We start from the raw sequence: 12,762 nt of genomic DNA, 5'->3' as shown, positions 1-12,762 counted from the left end.
AGGAGGACAGACTCCCCATGCAACTTCCTGGAAGCTCATGTGGATGTGGAAACTCCCCAGGCATGTGGGCGTGGATTCCTGATTTTCTTTCAATGTGCACGAATTCATGCGCCAGGCCACTGTGTTATATAAAAGGAATAGTATAACGTGATCTTTTTTAAAAAAATTATTGATTTTTTTACAGAGAGGAAGAGAGAGGGATAGAGAGTTAGAAACATCTACGGGATTAATCAGCTGCCTCTTGCACACCCCCTACTGGGGATGTGCCTGCAACCAAGTTACATGCCCTTGTCTGGAATCGAACCTGGGACCTTTCAGTCCACAGGCTGATGCTCTATCTACTGAGCCAAACCAGTTTTGGCAAATGTGATCTTTTAAAATTAGCTTTTTTTCACTTTAACATTCCCTTCAGATGCATCCAAATTGTTTTTATTAATAGTTCTTTCATTTTATTGCTGAGTAGTAATGTATATACTTTATTCACTCATTCACCTGTTATAGGACATGTTAATTGTTTGCAGTTTGGGGCTATTACAAATAAAGCTGCTATGACCGATTGTGTACAGGTTGTGTGTATACAGAAGTGCGAGAAGTGGGGTGGCCCTGACCAGGTGGTCCAGTTGGTAGCAGCATTGTTCCATGCGACAAAAGGTTGCAGGCTTGATTCCTGGTCAGGATATACCTGGGTTGCTGATTTGCTCTGCAGTCAGGGCTCATATGGGAGGCAACCCATCTCTGTTTCTCTCTCACATAGATATTTCTCTCTCTTTAAAATCAATAAAAACATATATTTGGGTGAGGATTTTAAAAAATCTATTTGGAAAAAAAAAAAAAAAAGATAAAAAAAATGGGGGAAGGGACTGACAAGGTGGCTCAGTTGGTTAGACATTGTCCCATGCACCACAAAGTTGCAGGATTGATTCTTGGTCAGGGCACATACCTAGGTTGCTGGTTTGATCTTCAGTCTGGGCTCTAATGGGAGACAATCCATGTTTCTCTCTCACATAGAAGTTTCTTTCTCCCCTTTTCTCTAAAAATCAATACAATATATTGGGTCAGGATTTTTTAAAAAGGGGTGGGGGGGGAGAGAGGGAGAACTGCTGAGTCATCAATCTTGATTCTTAATTCTCCATGAGTTTCCTTTGATTTATTGTAATTTAAAAAATGATTTTTAGTTGCATCCTTAGTTTATTCTCACTTTTTTTTTTTTTTTTTTTTTAAAGTAATGGAAGCATTTATACTATTTTTTACTGCACATAGTTTGGCTATGTCCAGAGATTTTGATATCAAGTATTCTTTTTATTTATAAGGCATCTTAATTGTTTTTATATAAAAAGTAGTTGGACGAGTAAGTCTTTATTGTAAGGACTTTTTCTTTTTTCCTTTTAGGTTAATTTTTCTTGTAAACTTCTAGTTTACAATTCAGTTATGGTTAGAGAATGGAACATAAAATCTCTGTACTTTTTGGAATTCATTAAGGTTTTCTTGGTGGCCATAATTTGATTTTTTTTTTCTGGTTGGTTGATTTATGTTTTTATTGTTACTTATTTTAGATTTACATTTGGATAGCTGAGGGCAGCAAGGCAAGAGAAATTCATCTGGTATGTTATATTGCAATGTGTTGGGGTTGACCAGTTTGGAGCATCTAACATTTTTCTGAGTAGAAGTGAGCTGTGACAGTCTCAAAAGTACTTAGCACTCAAGTCATGGAAGATGGAAACAAAGAAGAATAATAATTACAAAAAGAAAAAAATAACTCATTACTTACTGTTTCATAGGTGCCAGATTCTGTACTTATCTTTCATTTGTATTAATCATTAAACCTTCTAATGCATTTATCACACTACTGCATGGAATACACTACTTAAAGGGATACGTATTAGATATTTTTCCAAGAGTGCTAGGAAAAAAATATTAAGCTGTCACAACAATCCAATGAATAGGTGTGACAGTTTTTATTTTACAGAAAAGAAAATAGTATCTTAGAAAGATTAAATAATTTTCCAAGGTCATAAAGATAATAAATAATGGAGTTGAGGTTTTTATTGATTTTTAAAACTACTTCATTGAGATAAGTAACCTAATATATATTTATAGAAGACAAAGGTTATACAGATGCATTTATTAATTAAAACCTTTATCATTCACATCTTCTTTAGCATTATCAAATTCTGAAACAGTTGCTTTAAGGGTATTATCAAGATATATGGTTTTATCAAGTTTTAGCTCTATGTTATTTAGTCCATAAGGAGACACAATAGTCCTAACTGGATTGACTCAGTGGATAGAGCATTGTTCTGCCGACTGAAGGGTCCCATGTTTGATTCAAGGGTACTTGCCCAGGTTGCTGGCTCCATCCCCAGTAGAGGGTGTGTGGAAGGCAGGCAATCATTGATTCTGTGTCATTGATGTTTCTATCTCTCTCTCCCTCTTTGAAACCAATAAAAATGTATTTTAAAAAGACACAATACATATATTATTTATGATTTTATCTTTTATAACTAATATTCCTTTTATGTCTTATTTAATTAGTTTGGGCCTTGAATTTTGCTTAATCTGATAATAATATTGCAACCATGTAGTCTTTTGTTTTTATTTCATTGTTTTTCATTTAAAAATATATTTTATGGATTATTTTTTACAGAGAGGAAGGGAGAGGAATAGAGTTAGAAACATCAATGAGAGAGAAACATCTGTCAGCTGCCTCCTGCAAACCCCCTACTGGGGATGTGCCTGCAATCAAGGTACATGCTCTTGACCTGAATCGGTCCTGGGACCTTTCAGTCCGCAGACCGATGCTCTATCCACTGAGCCAAACCGGTTTCGGCTGTTTTTTCATTTTTAAAAGAATATGGATAATGTAGATACGTTATATAGAATAATATAATAAATACCCATTGAAGTCCTATTGTGTGTGTATATATGTAAAATATATTTTTGGAGATTTCTATATAAACCAAACTTGGTGATGAAATTAAAAGCAAACTTACCTTTAGATTCTTTCTTTCAATTTTGTAATTAACTGAATAAGAATATGCAAAATGCAAGAATTTCAGATTTATTTTCAAATTGAATTAAGGTCTGGTTTAAGTAAGGGCTGGAGTAGGCTCAACAGAAGGTCAACAGAATTGTAAAAATCTTACCTTTAAACACAAATTTGATAGTGAAGAAGGTCTGGTTGAAACATTCAAAGGGAAGGATATGGAAATATTAAAATTCACTTAGTTGCAAATGATTTAAATGGAAATCCCATTTCAGGCTCCAGTGATAAATATCATTTGTACAATATAAATTACATCCCAGATATGTCAGTTAACTAGATGGGAGGAAGTTTTTCACAATGTGTATGTATACAATGTACATTTTAAATATCTTACAATTTTATTTGTCAATTGTACCTCAGTAGTGCTAGGGGATAAAAACTTTTTTTTTCTTTTAAAAAATGTGTCTTGATTCATAAAGGATAAGTATTACAGTTCCTAGATTAGTACTTGAAAACAGAGATTAAGTAAATTCAGAAGTTTCTAAACCTTTATTGAATTTTAGATCTGCTTTGATTCAAATTTAAAAGAAAACCAGTCTTATTTTATGGATTGGCAGCATCAAATGTTTTGATAAACTTTGGAATGCAAGGAAGATACAGTTGCTAGTGAAAATATGGTGGTTATCACTGTAAACCAATGTTAATTTTCTTATTTACAAAATAAATCATTGAAATTGTCTACAACCTAGAACTAGACAGAGAAGTACCCAACTTTCACAGAATTTATATTGTAGTGGGATGAGGCAGACAATAAAATAAGTTACATTTAGACTTCGAAGTTATATTTTTCTGTATCTTATCCAAACTTATAGAATACTAGAGGCCCAATGCATGACGATTCATGCAAGAACAGGCCTTCCTTTCCCCTGGCTGCCAGCACCGCCGTGCTCTGGCCTGGAGCCACCTTTCTACTTTCCCATGCTGCCCAGAGGCCCGGAGCTTCTGGGGTGGGGCGGAATTGTCGCCATGGTGGAGATGCAAGTGTCCTGCACCACCCCCAGCTGCTTGACACCTGTGTATACAAATTAACCCATCATCTTTGTTGGGTTAATTTGCATACTCATTCCTGATTGGCTGGTGGGCATTACGCAGGTATGGTCAATTTGCACCTTACTTTTTTTTTTTCATTAGTGTAGCTTCTCCTTTTGCAGAGAGAGGCACATTGTTTTGTTTGATCATTAAGATATGAACATTCCTTGGAAGTGGATTTTTCATTGTATTTTAGCTCTCGTGCTTGCCCATTTCTATTGCTAGGATCACATGGCTTGATATAAGAGCTGAAATTGGAAAGAGAGCAGTACAAAAAGTAAAATATTTTTTATTTTCAGTTAGGATGTTACAGGGAACATGGAGATGGCGTATCAAGATCAAATTCAGGGCGGAGCTTAAAGATGGCGACCGAACAGTTGGACTTGTTCTGACTCTGGTTCCAGAACAGATAAAAGTAGCGTCTGAGTCGCTCAGGGAATGTTGATTGGCAGCTAAGGGGCAGCGGAATTCTCAAGGAAGGTAAGGCAGTGTTTGCTGGACAGGATTTCCTGACGGGGTGGCCAGTGCTGTGGCGGCCGCGGCGAGCTCTCTCGGCGAGCTCTCCCGGAGGGAAGGCTGCGCCATCTTACCAGGAAAGGAGGAGCATCCCTGAGGCCTGGAAAACCCACAGCGGAGAAGTCCATCGAGCAGCTGAGACGCCCGAATTGGCGCAGGCGCGTGGATTCAAGGGAGTTCTTCGGTCACCCACGGAAAGGAGAAGGAACACCACATAACCAGACATCCTGAAAAGAGAGGCCATGGGGAGACAAAAACATAGTCTGCACATGAAAGGAAAGCAGGCATCACCAGAAAAGGAAGTAAACGAGTCAGAGGCAAGCAGCCTACCAGAGCAAGAATTCAGAATAATGATCATAGGATGGCTAAAAAGAATGGAAGAGAAATTTGACAATAACCAAGAAGAAATGAGGAAGAACCATGAGGAATTGAAGAAGAACCAAGAAGAAATGAAAAATGGCATCGCTACCATGAAGAACTCAATAGAAAGCATCAAGAGTAGACTAGTTGAAGCAGAGGACCGCATCAGTGAGCTAGAAGATAAGATGGAAAAAAATACCCAAGTAGAGCAGCTTCTAGAAAAAAAGATTAAAAAGCAGGAGGAGAGCCTACGGGAGCTTTGGGACAATACAAAACAAAATAATATTCAAATAATAGGGGTTCCAGAAGGAAAGGAAACTGAGGTAGACATGGAAAATATATTTCAAGAAATAAGGACAGAAAACTTTCCTGAAATAGAGAAGAAAAAACCCACACAAATCCAAGATGCTCGCAGAGTCCCAAGCAAAATGAATCCCAGAAGACAGACTCCAAGGCACATTATAATCAAATTGGCAAACAACAACGACAAAGTAAGAATCTTAAAAGCAGCCAGAGAGAGACAGAAAGTTACATACAAAGGAACCCCCATCAGATTAGCAACTGATTTCTCCACAGAAACTTATCAGGCCAGAAGGGAATGGGATGAAATATACAAAGTCATGCAAAGGAAGGGTCTGAATCCAAGAATACTGTACCCAGCAAGGCTATCAATCAAAATTGAAGGGGAAATCAGGAGCTTCACAGACAAAAAAAGACTGAAGGAATTTATCTCCACCAAACCAGCAATGCAAGAAATGCTAAAGGGTCTACTATAAAAATAAAGAAATAGGAAGTGAAGAAGGAACACAGGTATAGAATAAAAATGGCGTCAAATGAGTACCTATCAATAATAACCTTAAATGTAAATGGATTAAATGCTCCAATCAAAAGACATAGGGTAACAGATTGGATAAGAAAACAAGACCCATACATCTGTTGTCTACAAGAAACCCACCTCAGAGAAAAAGATGCACACAGACTGAGGGTGAAGGGATGGAAAAAAGTTTTCCAGGCAAATGGAAATGAAAAAAAGCTGGGGTAGCAATACTTATATCTGAAAAATTAGATCTCAGAGTGAAGGACATAATAAGAGATAATGAAGGCCACTTCATAATACTAAAGGGAACAATCCAACAAGAAGAAATAACCCTGGTAAATATATATGCACCCAATACAGGAGCAACCAAATACATAAAAAAACTGCTGGAGGACATTAAGGGAGAGATTAATAGCAATACAATCATAATTGGAGATTTTAATACCCCACTGTCAGCCTTCGACAAATCATCTAAACAAAAAATCAGCAAAGAAATATCAATCCTAAATGACTCACTAGACCAGATGGAATTAATTGACATCTTCAGAACACTCCACCCCAAAGCCACAGAATATACATTCTTCTCAAGTGCACATGGGACATTCTCAAAGATAGACCACATTTTGGGACATAAGCAAAGTCTCTTCAAATTCAAGAGGATAGAAATCATATCAAGTATCTTCTCAGACTATAATGGCATAAAACTGGAAATTAACTACTATAAAAATAATACAAAGAAATCAAACACATGGAGACTAAACAGCATGCTATTAAACAAAGACTGGGTTACCAGAGAAATCAAGGAAGAAATTAAAAACATCCTGGAAACAAATGAAAATGAAAACACAACAATCCAAAATCTATGGGACACAGCAAAAGCAGTTTTGAGAGGGAAGTTCATATCCTTACAAGCCTATTGCAAAAAACTAGAAAAAAGGGTAACAGATGGTCTAACTCTACAACTCAAAGAGTTAGAAAAGGAGCAACAAGAAAAGCCCAGTGTAAGCAGAAGGAAGGAAATAACAAAAATCAGAGCACAGATAAACGACATAGAGACCAAAAAAACAATACATAAGATCAACAAAACCAAAGAATAAACAAGATAGATGAACCTCTAGCCAGGCTAACCAAGAAACAAAGAGAGAGGACCCAAATAAACAAAATCAGAAATGAAAGAGGTGAAATAAAAACAGACCCCACTGAAATACAACAGATTGTTACAAAATACTATGAACAACTCTATTCCAACAAACTGAACAACCTTGAGGAAATGGACATATTCCTAGAAAAATACAAACTTCCAAAACTCGATCAGGAAGAATCTAAAAATCTCAATAGACCAGTGACTTGGGAAGAAATTGAAACAGTCATCAAAAAGCTTCCAGCAAACAAAAGCCCAGGGCCAGATGGCTTCACAGGAGAGTTTTACCAAACATTCAAGGAAGAACTAAAACCTATCCTCCTCAGACTATTCCAAAAAATCCAAGAGGAAGGAACACTTCCAAACTCCTTCTATGAAGCCAGCATCACCCTAATACCAAAACCAGATAAAGACAACTCAATGAAAGAAAATTACAGGCCAATATCCCTCATGAACATAGATGCCAAAATTCTAGTAAATCGACTCCAGAAGAACATCACAAAGATCATACACCATGACCAAGTAGGATTTATTCCAGGAATGCAAGGATGGTACAATATCCACAAATCAATAAACGTGATACATCACATAAACAAATTGAAAGATAAAAATCATATGGTCATATCAATTGATGCAGAAAAAGCATTTGATAAAATCCAACACCCTTTCCTGATAAAAACTCTTAACAAGGTGGGAGTACAAGGATCATACCTCAACATAATAAAAGCTATATATGATAAACCCACAGCCAACATCATACTCAATGGGCAAAAACTAAAACCATTCCCTCTACGAACAGGAACAAGACAGGGATGCCCACTCTCGCCACTCCTGTTTGACATAATACTGGAAGTACTAGCCATTGCAATTAGACAAGAGGAGGAAATAAAAGGCATCCAAATTGGAAAAGAAGAAGTAAAGTTATCCTTATTTGCAGATGACATGATATTGTACATAAAAAACCCAAAAGACTCCATTAAAAAACTAATTGACTTAATAAATGAATTTGGCAATGTAGCAGGATACAAAATTAATGCCAAAAAATCCATGGCATTTCTATACACCAACAGTGAAACCACAGAAACAGAGACTAAAAAAGCAATTCCATTTACCATCGCACCAAAAAAATTAAGATACCTAGGAATAAATTTAACTAAGGAAGTAAAGGACCTATATGCAGAAAACTACAGGACACTGAAAAAAGAGATAGAGGAAAATGGAAGGAGATGGAAGAACATACCATGTTCATGGATTGGTAGAATCAACATCATCAAAATGTCCATACTTCCTAAAGCAATCTATAGGTTCAATGCACTCCCCATTAAAATACCAATTGCATATTTCACTGACCTAGAAAGAACTCTCCAAAAGTTCATTTGGAACAATAAAAGACCCCGAATAGCCACAGCAATTCTGAGAAAGAAGGGTAAAGTAGGAGGGATCTCAATACCAGACTTCAAACTATATTACAAAGCCACTGTTCTCAAAACAGCCTGGTACTGGCACAAGAACTGACATATAGATCAATGGAATAGAATCGAGAACCCAGATATCAACCCAAATCACTATGCTCAATTAATATTTGACAAAGGAGGCATGAATATACAATGGAGTCAAGACAGTTTCTTCCATAAATGGTGTTGGGAAAATTGGGCAGACACATGCAAAAGAATGAAACTAGATCACCAACTTACACCATACACAAAAATAAACTCAAAATGGATACAGGACTTAAACATCAGACAGGAAACCATAAAAATACTAGAAGCATCCACAGGCAGCAAAATCTCAGACGTATGCCAAAAGAGCTTCTTCACTGATACTGCCCCTAGGGCAATGGAAGCTAAAAAGAAAATAAACAAATGGGACTACATCAAAATAAAAAGCTTTTTTACAGCAAAAGAAACCATCAACAAAACAACAAGAAAGCCCACTGTGTGGGAGAACATATTTGCAAATAATACCACTGATAAAGGTTTAATCTCCAACATCTAAAGACAGCTGATAGAACTAAATAAAAGGAAGATGAATGATCCAATTAAAAAATGGGCAATGGACCTAAATAGAATATTTTCAAAAGAAGACAGAAGGAAGGCCAAAAGGCACATGAAAACATGCTGAAAGTCACTAATTATCGGAGAGATGCAAATCAAAACAACAATGCGGTACCATCTCACACCTGTCAGAATGGCCAACATCAACAAATCAACAAACGACAATTGTTGGCGAGGTTGCGGAGAAAAAGGAACCCTCGTGCACTGCTGGTGGGAATGCAGACTGGTGCAACCACTGTGGAGAACAGTGTGGAGTTTCCTCAAAAAACTGAAAATGGAACTCCCATTTGACCCAGTAATCTCACTCCTAGGAATATATCCCAAGATACTAGAAACACCAATCAGAAAGGATATATGCACCCCTATGTTCATAGCAGCACAATCTACAATAGCCAGAATTTGGAAACAGCCTAGGTGCCCGTCAGCAGATGATTGGATCCAAAAACTATGGTACGTCTACACAATGGAATACTATGCTGCCATAAAAAAGAAGGAATTCTCATCATTTGCAGCAACCTGGATGGAATTGGAGAACATCATGCTGAGTGAAATAAGCCAATCAATGAAAGAGAAACACCACATGACCTCACTCATTTGTGGATAATAAAGATCATAATAAACTGATGAACCAAAAGATAGATATAGAGACAGTAGAGCAACAAGCAGTTTGTCAAATTACAGCAGGAAGGGGAGGAGGATCTGGGGGAGATAATAGATCAACTGAAGGGCTTGTATACATGCATATAAGTACAACCAATGGACATAAAACTCTGGGGAGGGAGGGGATGTGTGGAAGGGAGGGAGGGGGGCAAAAAAAATCAATAAAATATGTAAATAAATAAATAAATAAATAAATAAATAAATAAATTTTTAAAAAAAGAAAAAAAAAGATCAAATTCAATATTGCTATTCTCTAAATTTTGAAATTTAGTGATTAGTTCTGTAAAGGGTATGTTCAGGGCACAGTAGCCTGTTATATCAGACTGCATCTCTGCACAGTCATATTTGGGGAACAGAATTTGAATGTTGATATATCTACATCTAAGTAATAAAGTGAGACTATTTCATTCTTTTCATATGCATGTGTTATATAATACTATGATCATCAAAATTGAATTAATCATTTTTAAAGGAAAATCATTTACTAAGAAGAATGGGCACTTTCCATAAGTAAGGTTTGTAGTTACTTTCTTTGTAATAGTCCAATAGAAGAGAAAAGACAGATGTAAGTTTGTGATTGCAGAATAGTACTTCTAAGTGAGATCTTTCATTTCTCCATGAGGTGGCAGCAGCTCTTCATTTATCTGAGAAACCTTCAGTGAAGGTCACATTCAAAGCCTTAGAAACTGTCCATTTGAGAAATTTTACAGACTGTACTTTGTGTACTGTGTAAGTGTGTGTGTGTCTGTGAGTGTGTGTGTGTCTGTGTGTTTGCATGAGCCACATTTCTTCTCTTTCTCTTTCCCTGTCCCCCTGTTCTGCCTCTCTCTCTCTCTCTCTCTCTCTCTCTCTCTCTCTCTCTCTCTCTCTCTCTCGCTCGCTTTCTTTTTCTTTTTTTGGAGGCAAAGTTCAATGGATCACCTTTTATTAGATCCAAGTCTTTCTGTTCTGAAATGCCAGTTTAAGGTGAAGTCAACAGACTTCACAACAGTCCTCAGGGCCAAATTACAAATCAGCAGGTTCACTTGGTTGAAGGTGGAGACAATGGAAGCATAAGAGAGCATGCATTTCGGAAGAGAATTATTGTTTTCTCCCTATAGTATGCCTTTATTTTTTAAAGAGATTTTCAGGGAATTAAGTAGACCATTACAGATGAGACAAGGATGCCACCAATATTTTAGTTAATTTAAAGGCTTTAATATGATTATTTTAATATTTTTGCTTTAAAATAATTTTAGAACAGAGATGAGATTAGGCTTCTTTTTGTGAGGAGAGAGAACTGTTTTCTGGAAATAGTTAAAGGATTTAAAATTGCATTTCATTTTCCACCAAACTTTTAAAATTAAATTGTTCAGTGATTTCGACTCCAGTATATTGAATATATTATATTCTAATAGGCTTTTGTATCCAAATGTTTCAAATTATAAGACAATTCTGTCATTGTATTCTTTCTCAGAATCTGATACAACCTCTCTTTCTTTGCTTAAATGACACTATTTCTGGACTGAGTAATGGCAGACATGTTTGATATAAATATATGTTTATAATGTTAGAGTCATTTTTAGGAGGTTCAGAAAGTCTTTTCAGGTAATGTTCTTGATCACACCTGCCACTTTAAAACTATTGGCTTAATTGTAACACCTACATTTTTATTGGTAATGTTTCAATTTCTTTAAATTTTTATTGATTTATTTATTCCTCTACTTTTTAAACTTTACTTTTTTAAAGCAGTTTTAAGTTCATAGCAAAATTGAGCAAACAGAATGGAGTTCCCACTCACGCCCTACCCACATAGGCACAGCCTTTCCCAATATCAACAGCCCACACCAGCTCTTTTTCCAACTCCTTTTCTGTTATTGATTTTTAGCTTAATTCCAATGTTGTCCTAAAGCATGCATGGTTTCTATTCTTTCAAATTTGTTATGTTTTATGGCCTGGAATGTGGTCTGTCTTGGTGAATGGTCCTGGTAAGTTTGAGAAGAATGTATGTTTGGCTGTTATTGGATGAAATAGTCTAGAGATGTCAATTATATTCAGTTGATTGATGGTGCTTTTGAGTTCAACTATTTCCTTACTGATATTCAGCCTGCTGGGTCTGTTTATTTCTTGTTACAAGAATGTTGAAATCTCCAACTGTAATAGTGGATTCATCTGTTTCTCCTTGCAGTTCTATCAGCTTTTACCTATGCATTTTGATGCTGTTGTTAGGTACATATACTTTAAGGTTTGTTATGTTTTAGAGAATTCATCCTTTTATCATCATGTAATGCCCCTGTTTATCCATGATAACTTTTTCATTTGAAGTCTGCTCTGTCTGAAATTAATATAGGTATTCTTGCTTTTGATTAGCACTAGCATGGTATATTGTTTTTCATCGCTTTACTTTTAATCTATATGTGTATTTATATTTAAGGACGGTTATTTGTAGACAATTTACAGTTGAGTCTTGTTTTGATCCACTTTGACAACCTCTGTTTATAATTGGTACATTTAGATAATTGATATTCAAAGTGATTATTGATATATAGTTTGATTAATTCTACCATCTTTGTTACTGTTTTTCTATTTGTTGTCCTTTTTTTTTCTTATTTTTTTTTCTTCCACACTTTTTTTTTTGGTCTTTCATGGGTTTAATTGAGCATTTATGATTCAAGGTTGTCTTCTTTCTTAGCTTATCAATTATACTTCTTTTTAAACTCTTTTTAGTGGTCACTCTAGAGTTTGCAATTTGCAGTTACCACTAATTCAAGTCCACTTTTGAGTAACACTATACTGCTTCTCAGGTAGTATAAGTTCCACATAAGAACAAAATATTCCTAATTCTTCCCTCTCAATGCTTGTATCAGTGGTATGATTCATTTTGGTTATACATACACATACACAAAAGCATACATAATCAAATGCGCTGTTGCTATTGTTATTTTGAACAAACCGTATTTGTTAGACTAAATAGGAAAAGAAAATTAAAAGCTTTTATTTTATCTTCACTTTTTCATTCTCCTGTGGTCTTCCTTTCTTTATGCACATTGAATTTTTGACCTATATTATTTTCCTTTTCTGAACACCAGAGGCTCGGTACAAGAAAATTTGTGCACTGGAGTGGGGAATCCCTCAGCCCGGTCTACCTCCTCTCATAGTACGG

The sequence above is a fragment of the Pipistrellus hanaki genome, assembly GCF_964339955.1.
Source record: "Pipistrellus hanaki genome assembly, chromosome: 1".
NCBI classification, from domain to species: Eukaryota; Metazoa; Chordata; class Mammalia; order Chiroptera; family Vespertilionidae; genus Pipistrellus; species Pipistrellus hanaki.
The sequence above is the reverse complement of the archived record's forward strand: the minus strand, read 5'-3'. Positions refer to the sequence as shown.